The sequence below is a fragment of the Hippopotamus amphibius genome, chromosome 6 (genome assembly GCF_030028045.1).
Source record: "Hippopotamus amphibius kiboko isolate mHipAmp2 chromosome 6, mHipAmp2.hap2, whole genome shotgun sequence".
Taxonomy (NCBI): domain Eukaryota; kingdom Metazoa; phylum Chordata; class Mammalia; order Artiodactyla; family Hippopotamidae; genus Hippopotamus; species Hippopotamus amphibius.
In genome coordinates, this window is record NC_080191.1 from 112,757,988 (window position 1) to 112,776,190 (window position 18,203).

The 18,203-nt window shown below is 47.0% G+C and overlaps 1 protein-coding gene across 1 annotated transcript in view; it reads left to right on the top strand.

Annotated features, from left to right (window-relative positions):
- The first annotated feature begins 567 nt into the window (after positions 1-567).
- Positions 568-18,203, top strand: part of LRRC3B (leucine rich repeat containing 3B) — a 96,297-nt gene continuing 78,661 nt past the window's right edge. Inside the window, exon 1 of the mRNA XM_057739554.1 lies at positions 568-723. The gene's annotated coding sequence lies outside the window, so the exon portion shown is untranslated. The remainder of the gene's footprint in view (positions 724-18,203) is intronic.

Genomic DNA, 18,203 nt, shown 5'->3' on the forward strand with positions numbered 1-18,203 from the left:
AAGCATCGGGCCGGAGCATCCCGAGAGTGGAGCTCCACCGGGGCTGTGAGGAAGGGGGGAGAAGGCGGCGGGCAGAGCGAACACTCCCGCCTCAGCTCCCTCCTCCCGCAGCAATCGCCCAGCCCCCGCCCTCTCTCTCCATCCCGGACCCCCGCCCGGGAGGCGGGAGGGCAGAGCCCGCGCCGCCGAGGCAGGGCTCGGGCGGTCACGTTCATCCCCTGCCTCTTTTCCAGTCCCCAGCCTCCACCCCCTCCTCCCTCCTCCCCGGCCCGGGTCTGGAGGAGATTCCGCTCTAGCGACGGAGCCGAGCGTTTCTGGGCGAGCGGCGCTTCGCCCCCTCCGGGCTTTGTCTCCTCCTTCGGCGAGGCTCCGGGCCCGGCGCAGGGTCTGCAGCGGCCGCCGCAGCGGCGGGAGCCCGGCGGTGCCACCTCGCGCGGCCGCCCGGGGCCGCAGCCTCTCTCGGCCGGGGCGCCGGAGGACGGCGGCCCAGCCACGCACCGCCCGCGTCCCGCGCACCCACGCCGCCGCCGCCGCCGGCGCGGGAGAACCAGCCCACCCGGCAAGCCCGGTCCCAGGCAGGCAGCCCGGCTGGCGGTCGGGTGGGGACGGCGGCTGCTACTGCTGCGGGTCTGGCAGCGCGCACGCCGCCGGGCAGACGCACCCAACGTCTCCTCCCTGCGCTGCGAGGATGGAGCAGCCACCCCGGCCGGGGACTGGCGCAAGGTAAGGTGCAGCCGCCTGTTGCTTTTCGCAAAGCGCGGCGTCGTCCCCTCTGCCCGGGTGCCTAGGCCATCCCTCCTGGAATCCGTAGAGGACAACTATCACCCCATTTCTAAGCCTTGTCCAACCCCTCAGCTTCTCTGGCGCAGATCCTTGCAGAGACGCCTCCTGGCGAGTAGGGGGTCGACCGTCTTTGCTCGCGTGCAGCTGGCTGCAGTGCAATAGTCTGCAAACTTTTGTGCCCCTTCCCTGCGCGGTGCTCAGCCAGCGAGGTGCAAGTTGCACGTCTAGTTCTCGCTTGCGCCCTTCCCCCAGTCCTCCCCCCCAGTCCCCCCCTCGTCGTAGGCATCTGCCTATTTCTCTGTGTGTTCTTGTCAGTCGACTTTTCGCTCCCGGCAGCTCCGGCTACAGAGGCGAGGGTTTGGGACCCAGCAGTGCTGATACTGCCTGTAGGGGTTGAGTAGGAGCCGAGATGGTGAAGTAGGGTAGGTGGGACGTGGGGGAAGGCTGCCCCCACCCCTGGGGCTCTGTTCGGCGCAGCGGGAGTCGGTCCGTTCTTCCTTTTGCCACCCCCAACTCGGTAATGAACCCCCTGGAGTGGCTTGCGGCTGTGCGCCGTGGGAAGGCAAGTGCAGATCCGGGTGGGTGAAGTAAGTGGTTTGGGGAGGGAAAGGGTGCTGGTGGGGTGGGGGAGGAAGCTGAAGATGAGGACAGATCTGGTTGAGGGGGGACCTAAAGCCTCTGCTAAAGTGGGCGAGGGGCCGGCCCCGGGCCGCCTTCTGACCTGGAGGAAAAGGAATTTGAGTCTGGAGGGCGCTGGCCGGGTGTGTAAATACAGATGGGGGAGGGGTTGGTACCTGGGGAAGCGCAGAGGGGCAGACCCGAGCCCTGGAATGCCGGGCCCCGGCGGCCTTGGGAAGGCAGGCTTCTGGGTGCCTGGGATGGGGCGATGTTCCTCCCCGGGAGAAACAGACCTACCGATTCTGTGTACGTTGGCGTCTTGGGCGGTGACTGAGTGGTTAGATCATGGACGAGGGGAGCTTCTCCCAGCTCGAAGAGGACCCCCGAGTCCCCTCCTTTCTCCGGCACCCGCTTCTACACCCTTCCACTTCCGCAGCCGGGTCTGCAGACCCGCGCCCACCCTCCCTGCCCCGCGCTGGGGAGTTAGGGATGTTTCCACGGCCGCAGGGTGGGAAGGGGATTCCGGTGCTCCAGGGGGAGGCTTGTGTGCTGGGTTGGGAGAGTCCCCAGCGCCTGGCGGGTAGACCTGGGTCCCAGCGGGTTGGAGGACAGCGCAGGGGCGGAGGCTGCAGTGGGAGACCCTCCCCCTCCGCCGCCCCTGCTCCTCCCCGCCTCGCACCTGGGCGGAGCGAGGGACCGCGGGAGCCCCAACCGCCCGGGAGGCTCGGGAGCGCGGCACTGGAACGAGTGCAGCGAAACGCCGGGCGCAGGGGTAGGGGGTGTGGGCATCGGGTGAGGGGAGGCCTGGCTCCCAGACCCGGGGCCCCGGGCAGAGGGGCGTCTGCCCGCCTCTCAGTCCCCAGGTAGATCCTCTGGTTGTTCCAGACCCTTTGGCGGATGCGGGAAGGCGAGGCGCTTTCCTTCTTTGCACCCCAGCAATCTGGAAGGGAAGACCTTTTACGGGAGGGGGCCTAGACTTCTGTGGCGAAGAAAGGGCAGTCCCCGGGCACCACTGGTGCTGGCGAGGAACACCTCGGGCTGTCAAAGGCCTGGAGGCACCTCATTTAACCCTTCTCTCTCTGAGGAGGTGCACGCCCCTCTCAAAGTGGCGCCTTGGGCTGAGAATCCAATTCCCGGTTGGTTCCTGCAGGCTCCATAGGAGGCGAATTTGGAGGTTGCGTGGGTCTGGAGGCCGGTCAATCTCTCAGGTCCTCCCTGTGCAGCTCTCCCACGTGCAGGCTTTGAGGGGCACCACCGGCTCTGCGGTTGCCCTGCGGACATCTCCTGCTCTCCCGACCCGAGCTGGGAGAAAGCAGAGCTCAGCGCAGTCCCCTTTTCTGGGCCCCACGCCTTGGCCAGACCCTTCCGGAAGAGACATCGACTGGCCAGGGCTCCGGGAGGAACCCTGAGTTCGGTCACTCCCATCAGGGGCAGCCCTGCAGCCTCGAGCTCCCTGCCTCCCCACGGCAAGCTTCAGAGCCCCAAGCAGCGGACCGGGGAATGCCCTCCCCAGAACAGGCTGGGGTGCAGCTGCTGAGCGCAAAGGCCACACCCTCCCAGGCCAGGCGTGGGGGATAGACCGTTGGCCTCCTCCGAATTCCCTGGATAACCGAGGTAGGATCCCAGAATTAAGTCCCTCCCTCCGCACCATTGAACTTCGGGCACCCCGGGACCTGGTTCTTTCTGGATGCCTATTGCCTGGTTTTGTGCTTGGGCCACTTGCTTTGCTTGTAGAGTGGAACGTGTCCCTTGGCAACTCTTGAAGGAAGACTTAAAATCCACACCAAGGGGTTTTTTTTCAGGTGGGGAGACAGGTAGCAGTAATGACCATCAGCACTGGCATTGACTCTGTGCCAGGCTCTAAGAATTTCATTCATGGGCACTAATCCTCACAACAGCCCTGGAAGAGAGTTATTATTCCCATTTTACTGGTGGGGAAGCTAAGCCGTGGGAGAAATTAACTTCTTTGCTCACTGCCACTGAGCCCGTAAGTGGTAGGACTGGTTAGTCTTGTGGGTAGAGAACACTGGTGTGTCCCCTGCTTTGAACCCTATTTGGGACCAAAGACCCTTTGTCCACAGGAAGCGTGGGTGGTCTTCTGTTCAAACCTTGGGCCGTGCTGGCAGTGCCGTCCTTGCCCGGGAGGCCCTGTGGCTGTGATGCTGGGGCGACCGATGGTGCATATTCCCCCTCAGAGCCCCTTGGGGTGCACCTTGGGAGGATGGGGTGCTGGCATGGGAAGCACATTTAGGGAATTGGCTGCTGGCATTGGACTTTTTTTCTGAATCTTTTGGAGGACTTTCCTTTGTAAATGTGAGGAGAAATGGGAGGGGATCCGAATGAGGTGTCTGCCTTAGGGACACACTCTGTAGATACTGTATTCTGCAGATGAGTCCCTTTCTAGTGACTGAATCACAGGATATTAGAGCCAGCTGAGATATCACGTCTCCCAGTCCAGAAGCGGGAAGGGGACTTCTTGATGTGGTCAAGGCCACACAATGTGTTTCTTGCACCATTAATACTAGAACCACTGTCTTCTGACCCTTGGTTAAAAGAAACTATGTTTACGCACACATAGATTAGGTTCACTGTGGCTGTTTTTCAGCATCTTAAAATTAATTTGTGAAAATTTAATTTGGGAAATCCTTGTTTATTTACAACGTAGACCTTTTTGCTAATTTTTCAAAAATGCCTCCATCTGTATAACCAGGAAAAGCCACTATCCTATAATGGATAAACCGCCACAAATGTGTCTTTCGCCAAAAATTGCAGTATACTATTTATAAGCCTTCCAATAAAAAAATTAACTAACCATGGAAACCTTTAGATGATTCTAAATAAAATTAAATGGGTTCTCACCCATTTTAGCCAAGTCCTTCTGTCAAGTTGAGCGGCTCTGTCCTGCCCCAAACCCAATTATTTTGAAAATAAGAAAATGTCAGCCCTCAGAGGGAAAAATCTTTTTGCAGCCAATGAGATGATTTGGTGTTATTTCTTTGGGATTTCTGACCATGGGGTGAAACTTTGGACTGATGTCAATTTGAGGCAAAAGCATATCTTTCTATTGGACATATTTGGGGCCCAGAAAGGGGAAAATAATTCTTTGCCATTTTCTCACTCGCTGAGCCCCTTTACCAAGGGAAACTTTCTCTAGCAGTTTAGGGATTCCATATGCCCCTAGGCCTTCTTGTAGGGCAGAATTCTGATTTCTAAGAACATCCCAGTCTTTTCTCTGTAGTTACATTCCTAGGATGTCCTTCTCCTGGAGTTAAACCAACAAAAAGTCAGTAAAGAGAGAGGCAAATTGGGAAAGCCTGTTTCTCAGAGTCATACTGTGTGTGGGGGGGCAGTGGAGGGGGGCGGTAGGTAAGAGTTACAGGTGGATAGTGGAGAATTTGGTGCCTTTTATGTCACCTGGAACAAGATTTCCATCCCTGATGCTCTGACAAGCCAGGAGAGAGGCCCTCAGGCAGTGATGAATGGGGGGGGGGTGGTGATAAAGGAGGAAGAGGTGAGGATGAGGTGGGGATTGGGGGGGATGGAAAGGGGGCTTGGCTGATGAAGGGCTTTGGGGTGGCAGAGATGGTCCTGGGGAGCCTGCACTTGAGAGATGCTGTCCTTCCCCACTTCCCCTCCTACCCACCTCCTCAGTCCGCCATCTGTGTTGGGTTGACTGATCTGAATCCCAGGGTCCTCAGTTATCTCTAGGGAAGCATCCATTTTCTAGAGAATTCATTAGAAATGCCTATTGTTTTTATGCAAGTATGGAAAAATATGTGCAGATGCCACAGTCCTCAGGGAGAGCCCTGAACCTAAGGTCATCCCAGAAGGGTGATCTTCTGAAAGCGGGGATGTTACTTTAGTTGGATTACCTCAGTGTCAGAGAATAAAAGATGTGGCATTGAAGTCAGGTATGACAACATCCCAGAGAAATGGTGTCTCTCTTTTTTTTTAATTAATTAATTTATTTTATTTTATTTATTTATTGGCTGCATTGGGTCTTCGTTGCTACACACAGGCTTTCTCTAGTTGATGCCAGCGGGGGCTATTCTTTGTTGTGGTGCAAGGGCTCCTCATTGTACTGGTTTCTCTTGTTGTGGAGTACGGGCTCTAGGCGCATGGGCTTCAGTAGTTGCAGCACATGAGCTCAATAGTTGCAGCGCACGGGTTTAGTTGCTCCGCAGCATGTGGAATCTTCCCAGAGCAGGGCTCGCACCTGTGTCCCCTGCGTTGGCAGGCGGATTCTTAACCACTGAGCCACCTAGGAAGTCCGAAATGCTGTCTCTTTTAGGAACCACAGGAAGAAGAATCCCTTTGCACGTGGGCAGACATCCTGGTTTCCAGTTCCTATCTTTTCAGGGTGCAGGAGGAGTTCACTGTATCCTTATCCCATGTGTGTGTGGTCCACACCCTGACTGCTTACATACTTACTTACTCACTCCTGTGTGGCCCACACAACACTTCTGCTGGGGCAATTCATTGGGGGTATATTTATCTTAAATCATATAAACACGGGTTTGTTGACAGAATAACAATTATTATTAAGCAACAGGCTCTCGGAAAAGGTTATGAAAAAAAAGAAACCTTTGTATTCAGAACACAATAAGTAAATGTTTGTATGCAGTACATAGTAAGAATTATTGATAAAATTCTTGGTTTCGGTGAGATATTTTTAAAAATAAAAGAGAATCAAGAGCCAGAGCATCTGAACTTGACCAATTTTTAGTAGCAAGAGAAACCAAATGATAAGGATCTGTGGAATTTGAAGATGACAGCAGGGGGAAGAAAAGAAAAAGAAAATATAACCAAGTGGAACCTGAGAAGCTAGTCCCTCATGGGTTTTATTTTACATAAAAATATAATACCCTAATCTATATCTAGATTTGAATAATCCATAGGATTAATAGAGTTTTATTTTATCTTCAGATTGTGGCTTTGGTGAGCTTTATTCTGCAAGTGGCTGGGAACCATGATGGCAGCTCTTGAATCTGCCATGTTGGTATCTACCTATCTATGTTTTGTAAAAACTAAGCAAATTAATACATCACATCATGACATATGAAATGGGCATTTGATATAAGAATGAAGTCTGCAACCTTCTCAAGAGCTGACAGGCTTGGAACGTATTTTCCCACAGTGAATAAGCTAAGAGTAAGGGCTATAAAATTCACTTAAAATTAAAAGAAAAAAAAAAAAAAAGAATACATATTGAAAAAGAACCCCCCTTATAAAAACAAGGCTTTTTTTCTTTCAGAGGATAAATTAACAGATAGTTAAGTTTATAAAATTTGTGGTTTCAATTTCTCCTAAGCTCTCTGAGGTGCTTTCTATGTTAATATTTGTCCAGTGACAGTTTTTGAAAAAGGATTTGTGCCTCTTATTAGAAGTAAAATGGAAAAGAAATATAAAAAAAAATTGTGAGTCATTCTCAAGCATGTAATGATACAAATTTAGATTGGTTTCCTTCTCTTTCTCTTCTTTATTTCTTATTTCTTTTTCTTCTTTTTTTTTTTTAGGTCATTGATAAAATTTTCATTCTACATGTAAATAATCACTACCTTGCTGGCAGAGACAAATATATCCTGTTTGAGGACAAATGTTTCCCCTGGTGGGAGCAGGAGAAGGCACAGGGCACTTGTATATTTGTCCAGAACTAAAGCACAAAGGTCCTGAAGTCACACTGGCTTCTCCTCTAGTCTTCTCACTTCAGTTCTGGTCTAGAAAAGCAGTCCGTGTATAGGTCTGTTTACAGAGGGCTCACCCTGGTAGCAGTGACTAAGCAGTATCCTTTCCTTGGCTACACTGGGAATTTATGCTTTGAGAAGAATCCTGGTCCAGCTTGCTGATCTTCCCTAGACATTTGGTCATGAGCAATTATCAAACAGGAACGTTTTCCATCCTTTCTACAGATTATATTTAAGCTTGGGTTGGCAAAGTTGCGTTGTCTCCTGCCGTGGAGTGTTTCTTAGTCATTTATTTAGGTAGTCGGTCTTTTTTAGTGGCTTCTTAAAAACACTTCCTATTAACAAAATGCATACCCTTCCCTAAGAGAAGGTGTAATATAGACTCTTGATGCTCAAAGCATCTGCTACAAAACCCATGAGAGAGGGATGGCTGAGAGCCAGTCAGGTCAGGAGGCCCAGGAGAGAGGCCACAGAGAAGCAGTGGAGGGGGTGTAGGACAGAAAGGGGGTAGGAGGGGCAAGCATCAGGGGAAAGAGACCACCTAAAGGAAGAGGGCCCCCCGGTTAGCAGAGGAAGACTAGGAGATACTTGGTATAAGCCAAACCCGAAGGGTAAGGGAAGAAAAGGCATAAAAATAAGAGAAGATGAAGAAAGCTAACAGGAATGATAAAGCCCTGAAAAAGAGGTGTACAAGTTATCAGCAAAGCACCTAAATAATTCCTCAAGGTCTAGATCAACTCAAAGGCAGGCTGGGACCTCAGCAGAGGGCAGGCTCTCTTTCCCACACTCCCTGTCCTTGGTTAAGGTGGCTTCTCCATCACCAGGCCTAGGGCTCATAATCTAATTTATGCCATGGTGCCCTTTGGCAGTCTGACAAGTTTAGGGACCCTAGAATCATGTGCTTAGATGTATAAATTGCAATACATAAGATTATAACACAAATCTTATTGAGATAATTTTATATGCTATATAAACCATCGTGACCTACTAGTGTATGTGCAACAAGATCTGGCGGAGGACAAATGGGATGAGCTAAGCATCGTGCTGCTTGGGTGACAGCAACCTGCACTGTGATAGGAAAACATCCCATCTGTACGTTTGGGTGACAACGTCGCCGGTCCCCATACTGTGTTTAAGGTTTGTGGCCTGCATTTATAATAGATGAAACGCTAAATTGTAGTTCCACATTAGTAAACAAATTTGTGACTGTGTCCCATTCAGGTTCATGGATTCCTTGAATCCTGTTGCTAGATCCTTGGAGGTCTGTGACTAGGGTGACCATATTGTTCGTGACTGGGATACTTTTGAGAATGAAAGGGAGCCTAGTTGTTGCTCTAAGAAGTGGGTGTGTATTAGGATGGACCAGGGCGAATTGTAACATAAGGTCCTTCAAATGCTGTTACCTCCCTGGGGTCTCTCACTCCAGATCTCTTTCACTTCTCTGGCCTAAGGAATTGGCATTATCTGCCCTGCTCCTAGGGATCATGTCTGTGGATGCTGATGGGCTTTGGGAAGCTGAAAGAAGTCACATGTCGGGGCCCCGGGCTGGTGATGCGCTGCCTTTGTAAGAACTGGAAAATGGGCTTCCTTGGAGCAGCCGCAGCCTCTGGCTCCCGGCTGGGTGAGCGCTGGCCTGCATTTCAGTTCCCGATGGCTGCCTTGGCCGGATATCCTGAAGCCTTGGCCAATTTCATCTGAAGTGAGGTTGAATTATTAGACTACAATGCATTTCAGCTGAAAGTTTCAACTTCTCCAACAATTTTTTTTTCAAAGCAGAGCTTCCACAATGGCTTTTAAAGGTTCACTTCCTGTCCCTGATCACCTCCTACTTACCAGGAAATGGCCTCAGTGCAGGCAGGTGTATGGAGACCCATGGGAAGAGGCCGGGATCTGGAGAATTCTTCAACTGGATCATAAGGCCTCGAGTGACAGAGACAGGCTGAGGTCACGGAGTGTCCCCTAAGCAGGTGGCTCGTATTGTCTTGTGCTGGGGAAAGATGACAGCAAGTCCCTATACCTGGAGATCGCTATGTGTCTGTTTTGACTGGTGATGTGGAACCTGCTTGGTAGGAAAAGAGGCTCTTCTAAGAAAGCCTTTGACTCTGCAGGGGGGATGCAACATCTCTTAAACATTGTCTTTATGTGCATGTAGAGTAATGATTGCTATAGTTCTGTCTCTTCTTCCTGGTGAAGTGGAACCTGCTTGATAGAAAAAAAAAAAAGGCTCTTCTAAGAAAGCCTTTGGCTCTGCAGGGAGGGTGTAGCATCTCAGAAACATTGTCTTTACGTGCATGTAGAGTATTTGACCAGGAGCCAGGCACCCTGGTTCTAGTTCCAGCTTTGGCCCTAACCAGCTCGGTGGTGTTGGGCTGGTGAGGATGACTGCCTTCTGCTCTCCTTTCTCAGTAAAAAGATGCTTGGAAGCTGGATGGTTTCTAAAGCCCCTTCCAGCACTGTGGTCTGCAGTGGCTTTGTTTTATTTATACTCCTTTTGCTGGCCTCTGTCTTTAAGCTGGTCCAGGCTCACTCCTTTGCTTAGGTCTTCCAGCCCTTAAGTACCACAGATCCAACAATGACAGATGGAGACACTCCACCATCCTGAGCATCTGTGACTAGGCTGAGGGGATGGGTGTGGGGAGGTGGAGGGAAGAAAAGCCAGCGGGCAAAGGGATTGAGTAGGAAAGGAGTGGAACAATTGATAACTTTCCTTGCAGCAATAATCATCACTCAGGAAAGATGGAGGAAAGATGGAGGAGAAGTTCCTAAAATTTTGACTGTGTGCTCATCTGTGTTTAACTCTTTATAACCATATAATCGCGTCACTCCCTGCTAAAAACTTTTCAGTTACTCTTGATTGCCTGCAGAAGGATTACATCCTTATGGTGCTTTAATAGGTCCTTCATCACCTGGTCCTGCCTGTCTCTTCAGCTGTCATTTTCCTTGGCACACCTGCGCCCCGGTGTGTTCGAGCTGGTATGTTAGTACTAGTTAGTACTGACAAGCCTTCTCACTTCTTCTCTCAAACTCTGCACTCGGTGATGTCATACAGTAGCCTGAAATCAGCTATGGTAGGGGCATCTACACCACAGAAACTGACAGGCATTGTAAAGCAGTGCTTTTTTCCCAGGGAGTCTATTGTTAAAATTGACTAGCACACACCACTACCCCTGCCTTACCCAAAGACTTGCAGTTCCTGCCACAAAAGCTTCTCTTTCCCATCTCTGCATCTGTTCTTCCCAACTCCTGACAGCTCCTCTGCCTTTCTTTCCTTCTCTCTCACATTCCCTTCTTTCCCTCCCTTCCTTCTAAGTGTCCATCTACTTTCTCATTCAAAGATCGCCAGACTCTGTTCTCTTCCCTCTTCTGCCACTTAGTTGAGTGAGTGAATCTGGGAGAATTTTCTAACTTTTAACATGCCTCAGTTTTCTCTACATGAAGTGGGTGTAATCATTGGTCATTGTGAGGTGTGAGTGAATATGTGTAAGGCACTGTGAATAGTACACAAGTACTATTTACGTCTTTGTTTCTAGTGTTGATCACAACATTACGGATTGCTTCTATGTCCCTGGCACTGAATATTGCACATAGGAAGAGAGGTTCAATGAAATAAGCACAAGAAAATGTTTAAGAGCCTTGAGCAAAGCCTGGTTAGTTCTTCCAGGCATATCAGAATGGACTTCATGGAGCCAGGGGCATTTGAACTGAATCCTGAAAGACTGATGGCAAAACACCACCAAACTAGTAAGACAGACAGAGGCATCTCAGAAGGAGGAGAGTCACGTGAGCACCGGCACAGAAGAGGGAACAGCATGTGTGAAGGTTTCGTGTAGCTGAGCGTGAGATCATGGAGGGAGAGGGGCTTTGATCATATCTGGGTTATGGCAAGATCCACGCGGACATGTGCTGCGGTCTCCTCTTAGCTCTGCCTTTCTGTTGCCTGCAGTAATACAGGTCTGAGCTTCGGATTTTCCAAAAAAAGTCAGACATCCAGATTCGTATGCGAAAGCTCCTAATGTTTAATGGTAGAACTAATTCAATTAAAAAAATAAACGAAATAAACAAAACAAAGACAGGCTATATCCAGTCTCCTGTGGGAGAATGGGACTCTAGATTCAGAAGCTGTGCCAAGGTAAGATCTGTAATTGAACACCTGTAATTGAACACCTGATTTTGAATGTGGTTCTGCTGGTCGCTGTGTGGCCACAGGTGAGAGTCTCTGGAGGTCTCGGAGCCCTGGTTTTCTGCCAAAAGGCTCTCTTTTCTTGTCCTACAGGCCTTGCTGTGAGGAACCTTTTAGACTATGGAGATTAAAGCCCTTGCAAAGAACCCGACGTGTGTTACAGTTTTACCCACACCCCATGTGCTGTGGCAGGGCTGTCTGCTCCGTACAGCCCAAGCCTGATCTCAGTCACCCAAAGACACCCGGATATCCTTACCTGCCTTTTTAGTTTTAACAATAGATGGGGGAAGAGAAATGTAGGAGTACTTTTTTTCCCCTTCATTCTGTTAAAAACATCACAAGGAGCTTGACATTCCATTTTGGAAGGCTGGATGTCACAGATCCAGCTGAGAGCTATTGATTGCTTCTGCTTGGATTCAAGAGCCTGGGGAAAAGGTGATCTCAGCCTCTCTGCGGTGTGAGTTGATTGTTCCTTCTAGGTCGGGGAGGTTCTCTGAGAAGCAGTCAGCCGTGGTAGGTGTTAGGTGGGGTCACGTCAAGATCTGCACTTATGTGTGTGAAATTTCCCCTCTTTTGAGTCCTTTCCATTCCAGGCTGGCTTTGATCGGGCAGGCTTTTAAGGAAATGATCACACCTTAGAAGAGTGGAATTATTTCCAGTTGAGGGAGCTTCTGTGCAATGGAGAGGTGGATAGGCCCCCAGCCTACTTCATCAGGCCTGGTGAAAAGTACCTGGTAATTGCAGCTTTGTGAAAACCACAGGCTGATTATAATACATTGAATCCTGGTGTTATTCTGATTTGGGGTTATCTGTATTTGTTTCGTTGCATTGCCTGATTGAACTTGATCATGAGAAGCTTCGGAGTTGCAGGCAGGCCTTGAAGTCAGGACACCTGACTAACAAAGAGCACATCAGATGTGGACTCTGGCCCCACTGCAGAGCTCCTACCACCTCTGCTCCAGGAGCTGACCTGAGCCTCAGAGCCTGTCTCACACTCCTCAAGCCCTAAGTCCCTTGGGCCCTCAGGACTGAGGTGTCTGATGCTGCTGTAGCTCTCACCCCCTGTTGGTGTCTGGGGTCCTGTCTCACACCAACCACTGCAGGAGCTGAAGCCCAGCGAAGCCAAGGCCCTACTCTTCTGAGGTGGATTTGAAGCATTTAGGTCTATTGAATTAACATTATAAATAGCACATTTGCTGTGAAGGGGGTATTGGAGCCTAACCCCTAATGAGATGTGTTTAGAGATGGGGCCTTTGGGAGGTGATTAGGTTTGGGTGAGGTCAGGAGGGTGGGACCAGACATCAGAGAGCTTGCTGCTTCTTCCCACACAGGCACACCCCGAGGAAAGGAAAGGCCACGTGAGGATACAGCAAGAGCATGGCCTTCTGTAACCCAAGGAGAGGGCCCTCACCAGACACTGACCATCATGGCACCTTGATCTTTGACTCCAGTCACTAGAACTGGCAGAAGTAAATTCCTGTTGCATCTAGTCTATGGTATTTTGTTATGGGAGCCTGAGATGACTGATCCAGGAGGTTACTACTGGTTAGCGTGGCACCTAGCCACCTTGTGAAACATCTCTGGGCAAAGATGTGCCTTTTTCATACCACGGTATCTGAGGCTCACCACTGGCCTGGCACTTAGTAGGCACTCAGTAACTGCTCATTGAATGAAAGAATGAGTAAACATGAATGGGGCAGAAGATGTCCAATTGATAAACAAACATTTGGAAAACAGTTCATTTGAGTGTTGGAAATTTGCTGCAATTGTGTTTTGGAGATGAAGGAAACAAAAATTCTTTTAGAGAAGAAGCTGTTAACACCCTGAACTTCTTACTAGTTCACCCCACGTACTGTCTCCTGGAGAGATTCTCCTTTAAGAGATGCTGGGTGGAGCTGCTGGCCTACCAAAAAAAAAAAAACAAACAAAAACACCAGAATTAATTTTAGTAAAATAACAAAGAAAAGTCATGTCTTTATAAGAGAATCATAGAATCTTGACATTGGAAAGGACTTTTGAGGTCCTTTTTCATTTTAAACACCCAATGGGCAGGTTGCCATAGAAGGATGTGCTTTTTTTCCTGACAAAATGGTGGCTTCAGGGGTCTTTCTTGCTCCTCTGCGAGACCCCTCAGACACTAGGAGGACTTGGCTCCATGGCTTTTGCCATTTGAGAATGGAGATGCTATTTCCTCAAGATGCTCTTCATGTTTATTCATATCTGGGTACAGACGAGTTCAGAATGTGTGGGTGTGGGATTTGAGGAGTCTGACGTGCTGAGGTAACAGTTGGCGTGCCAGTTGTGTAATGAAGAATATGTATTGACAGTGTTAAATTGTGGGCTGAATCTTGTTTTTGGTGTTTAAAAAAAAAACAGAATAAAATTTCTAAAAGCGACAGCGTTGTTTTTATGCCAGGGGTGTTTCTAAATGTTGGGACAACAGTGCTGAGAAATGTGGGCCTCCCATACGCGTCACTTTCTTCTGCCTAGCCTGCTTTTACTACGTAAGCCCCGCATAACTTTCTTTTTAATTGGAAGGTGCTGTACTGTTTCTAAATATACATTCGTACTGTACTCAACGGATGGAGGGAAATAGTTTCAGAAATAACAGGTAAAATTTTAATTTACTTTTCATATTGAAGGTGAAAGAGCCAATGGGTTTCTAAAGAAAATTAGCGGCATTTTGTTGAGTTACTAGAAGTTACTGTTTGCTTCCCAAGCTCCAAAGTCTTTAAGTCATCATTAGCTTCCAGGGCTTTCCAGTAGAGAATGGACTTGAGGACACGGGGCTGGGGTGGGGGGTGGGGGGCAAAGGGGAAGCTGGGATGAAGTGAGAGAGTAGCATAGACATAGATACACTACCAACTGTAAAATAGATAGCTAGTGGGAAGTTGCTGTATAACAAAGGGAGATCAGCTCGATGATGGGTGATGCTTTAGAGGGCCAGGACAGGGAGGGTGGGAGGGAGTCGCAGGAGGGAGGGGATATGGGGATATATGTATAAATATAGCTGATTCACTTTGGTGTACCTCAAAAACTGGTACAAAAGTGTAAAGCAATTATATTCCAATAAAGAGCTTAAAAAAAAAAAAAAGCCATATTCCGTTCTCTGCCTTTTACATGTGCTGACAAGAATAGAGACAGAAATACAGAGAGACTTTCTGCTACTCAGTTGCTGGTGGAGTAGGCAGTGTGAGTGTGACCCTGATGGGCACTAGGTAACATTGTGGATTCTACTAGAAGCAGGTTCCTCTAGTTAAAAACACACGGATATTCAGGGTCCTGGATTAGTAATGTAATGCTTAGGTCAGGAGGTTTTAACTGTTTTTCCTGCTGTGTATCCTTTTGTCAGTCTATTGAATCCTATGTATTCCTTCTTATTTTTTTTTAATTTTTGTTTAACCAAATTAATATTTGTTTAAATAAAATGTAAAATATTAATTAATAAATATTAATATTAAAATTAATATTTTAATTTCTTTACATAAAATGTAAAAAATTCTTAAATGTAAAAAATATGTAGGATTACAAAGAACAAAAAAAAATACACGAACACACTGATTTTCACAGAACTTACAACCTTATGTATGACCTATATCACTGCCCAATCTGTCATCAATATTTTAAAAATTACTTTAAATAACCCACTTTAATAGTTAGCTTAACCATCAGATGTGTTTGAACTTGCCTGGTATAGACTTGTAGCCCACATGCCTCTCATATTTCAAAAGACAGGGCTAACTTACGAAGAATTAAGAATTCTCATTTGAAAGGTCCAATTTTGCAAAACTGTAACAAATAATTCAAATGGCCGATTTAAATTATTCCCATGTATTCATGAAGGACAAGCAAGTGTAGATACGTAAGACCAAAAAGCATCCTAGTTGTCTGGTCGCTAGGCAGAGAATGCAACTTCCCTGTTTCACAGCAGAATGATGACCAGATTAGAAATTGACGAAGAGTTGCCTCTGTATGTTATGAGGGGTGTAGTCAGGAAGAATTAACTACTATAAAGTTATGTTGTGTGTAAATGATATGTCAGGATTTCTGCAACAACTGGGTGGTCATGTGAAAAAAAGCTGTGATTTTTTTTTTTTTTTACTGCTGATGTCACATGTACTCATAATAGTAATGTAGTTTGTTGCTTGCCTTGAAATTGGAAGGAAATGCTAAGTTCCAGTTGGAGATCTGTGGAGAAAGAAAATCAGAAAAGACCTTCCACAGTTGTAGATCCTTTGTATTCTAGCCACGGCCACAGTATGGGTAGGGGCCAGGCATGGTCCCTGAGTTAAAAACCTCTATCTCAAGGTACGAGTAACACCTGATAATTAACAAAGCAGTTTTCAGATGGATAAGACCTATTAGAAGGGATTGTAAAAGAATGTCATTTTCTGTTTGGTAGTTTATTTAACAAACATGCCAGAATATAATCTAAAGAGTGTGGTTGGTTTCATAACTGGAAGAGAACTGTGGTTGGCTTCGTTCGTTTTGGCGAGAGATGCCACTGATTTGATTTTAAATAGTGTTGGGTCTTCTTTGAGAGCTGGTAGTATAATATTTTGAATATTCTCATCAATGTTAATTGTTAAACTGTTTTGGGCTGGTTTGAAATAAGCCAAAGTCGTTTGAAGTAAGGCTGCTGAATGTAGAGGGTGATCAAGGTGTGTGGACACCAGATAGATTGGGACTTGAAAATCCCAAGGCTTCTTTTCAGAGGGAACTCGCCAGCTACCCTGAAGACTGTTCCATTGTGGGTGGAGGTGGGGTAGGAATGAAATCCGGAAAAGACTGTGTTTCCAAAATAATAGCATCTTTGGAGTCAGCCTACAGTGCTCTGGGGTGACGACTTTACACACACACTTCACTCTATAGAGTAATGTTCCAAGATGGTTTCAAAATATTTAGTGACAACATTCAATGTCACAGTTTACACAGTCTTGACTAGAACTGCACTGTCCAGTAGAAACATAATGCTGGCTACTTATGCAATTTCAACTTTCCAGTAAGCCACACTACACATGTAAAAAGAAAAAAGGTGAAATTAGTTTTAATAATATATTTTACTAAACCCATCTCCAAAATCATCATTTAAACATAAAACCAAATTAAAATTTATTAAATGTTTTTCACACCGAGTCTTTGAAATCCCCTGTGTATTTTATACCCACAGCACATTGCACTTTGGGCACTGAATTTTCATCAGAAACACTTGACCTATATTTAGATTTCATAAAATGTACTATTGAAAAATCAGATTTACATATCCAAGTTGTATCAAATGTACTTAAATGTTTTCCCATGACTGAATGAGTATTAGTTTTTAAATTTTAAGTAAGTCACAATTAAAATTCAACCTTTAACTTCTCAGTCTTTCAGGCCCTATTTCAACGCTGGGTGGCCACACTTGACTGCTGGTTACTGTACTAGATGGTGCAGGTCAACACTGCACTGTATATATAGATATACAGTGGGACCTACAGGGAACTCTACTCACTCTGTAATGGCCTCTATGGGCAAAGAGTCTCAAAAAGAGTGGATATATGTATATGTATATATATATAACTGATTCACTTTGCTATACACCAGAAACTAACACAACGTTGTAAATCAACTGTACTCCAATAAAAATTAAAAAAAAAAGACAGTTTGGGGCACCACTGATGAGGGGTCCACAGGCACCAAGCAGACAGTCAAAACTCTTTGGGGAAATTACAGAGAGAGGCTTGTCTTTCTAGCTGTTTGTCCTTTCTGTGAATCAGTTCTATTAGTCTTTTTTGTTAATCCAGGATATTCCCCAAAGCTCCTGATCTTCCCTTTAGAATCTTTCGTATGATGCCCCCACCCCCTGCCAAAAAAAGGGCCTTTTCTTAGGACTATTGATCCCCTACATCCAGGGGCATCCTATGGCCTCTGCTTCCTAGAAGGAAGGTTTGGGGATCAGGGTAGGTGATTAGCGGGAGACAGGAAGCTCGTGCCTCTGCCCCAGGTTCTCAAGACTGAGAGTTTCCCCACGCTAAGCCCCACTGGGTGCCGAGTACCTCTGATTCTGATTCTGAAAAATTGAGGTGGAGCCCAGGAAACTGCATTTGTATCAAGTCTTCCTTGCTTTCCCTACCTTCCCCCACCAAGTGATTCAGAACAGCTTAATTTAAGAACTGCTGACCTAAGCATCCTTCCTCCCACTGTATTCCTTTTGCTAGTGGTTCATAAGGTGTGTTCTGAGGACTCTCTTCCTCAGAAGGCCCTGTGTCTCCTTAAACTGAAGAGTTGTAAGCCTTGCCCCAAACCAGCTAAATCAGAATATCTGAAGGTGTGGCACTAGGAATTGGCATTTTTAACAAGTTCCCTAAGTAAATTCTTTTTTTATTAATTAAAAAAAATTTTTTTTAATTTAACCATGTATTTTATTTGACTCAATATATCCAAGTTCCCCAAGTAAATTCTTATGCCTACTAAACTTTAAAGACTTTAAACCTTATCAGACCCTCCTGCTTAGAAATATGGAATTGTTCAATTGCGTCCTTTCTCATTCATCCTTCCCCCATGTCTGACCTTTAGAAACCCACATGTCATATTTATTCTACCTCCCCTATGTTAAGGGTATTTAACAAATATGCATTTGTTCCAGGGACTGGGGAAAGAAGAATACAGATCGTGAGATCTTGTCTCTGACTGCAGAGAACTTGCAGACATAGGAGGGAGAGACAGATCTATGGAAAACTGAGATCATAAAGCATTACAGGTGGAGTGGGACGTATATGTGCTGGGTGCAGTGAGGACATGAAGAAAACAAGAGTCATGTATATGCACCTGGGTCGAGAATTGATGAGAATGGCTTCAAAAGGGCTTCAGAGACCTGTTACCGACCATAGTTCTTGGTCTCCTCCCAGTAGAAATTGATCAGAGGCCAGACAAGAAATTCAGGCAAGGCTTTACTG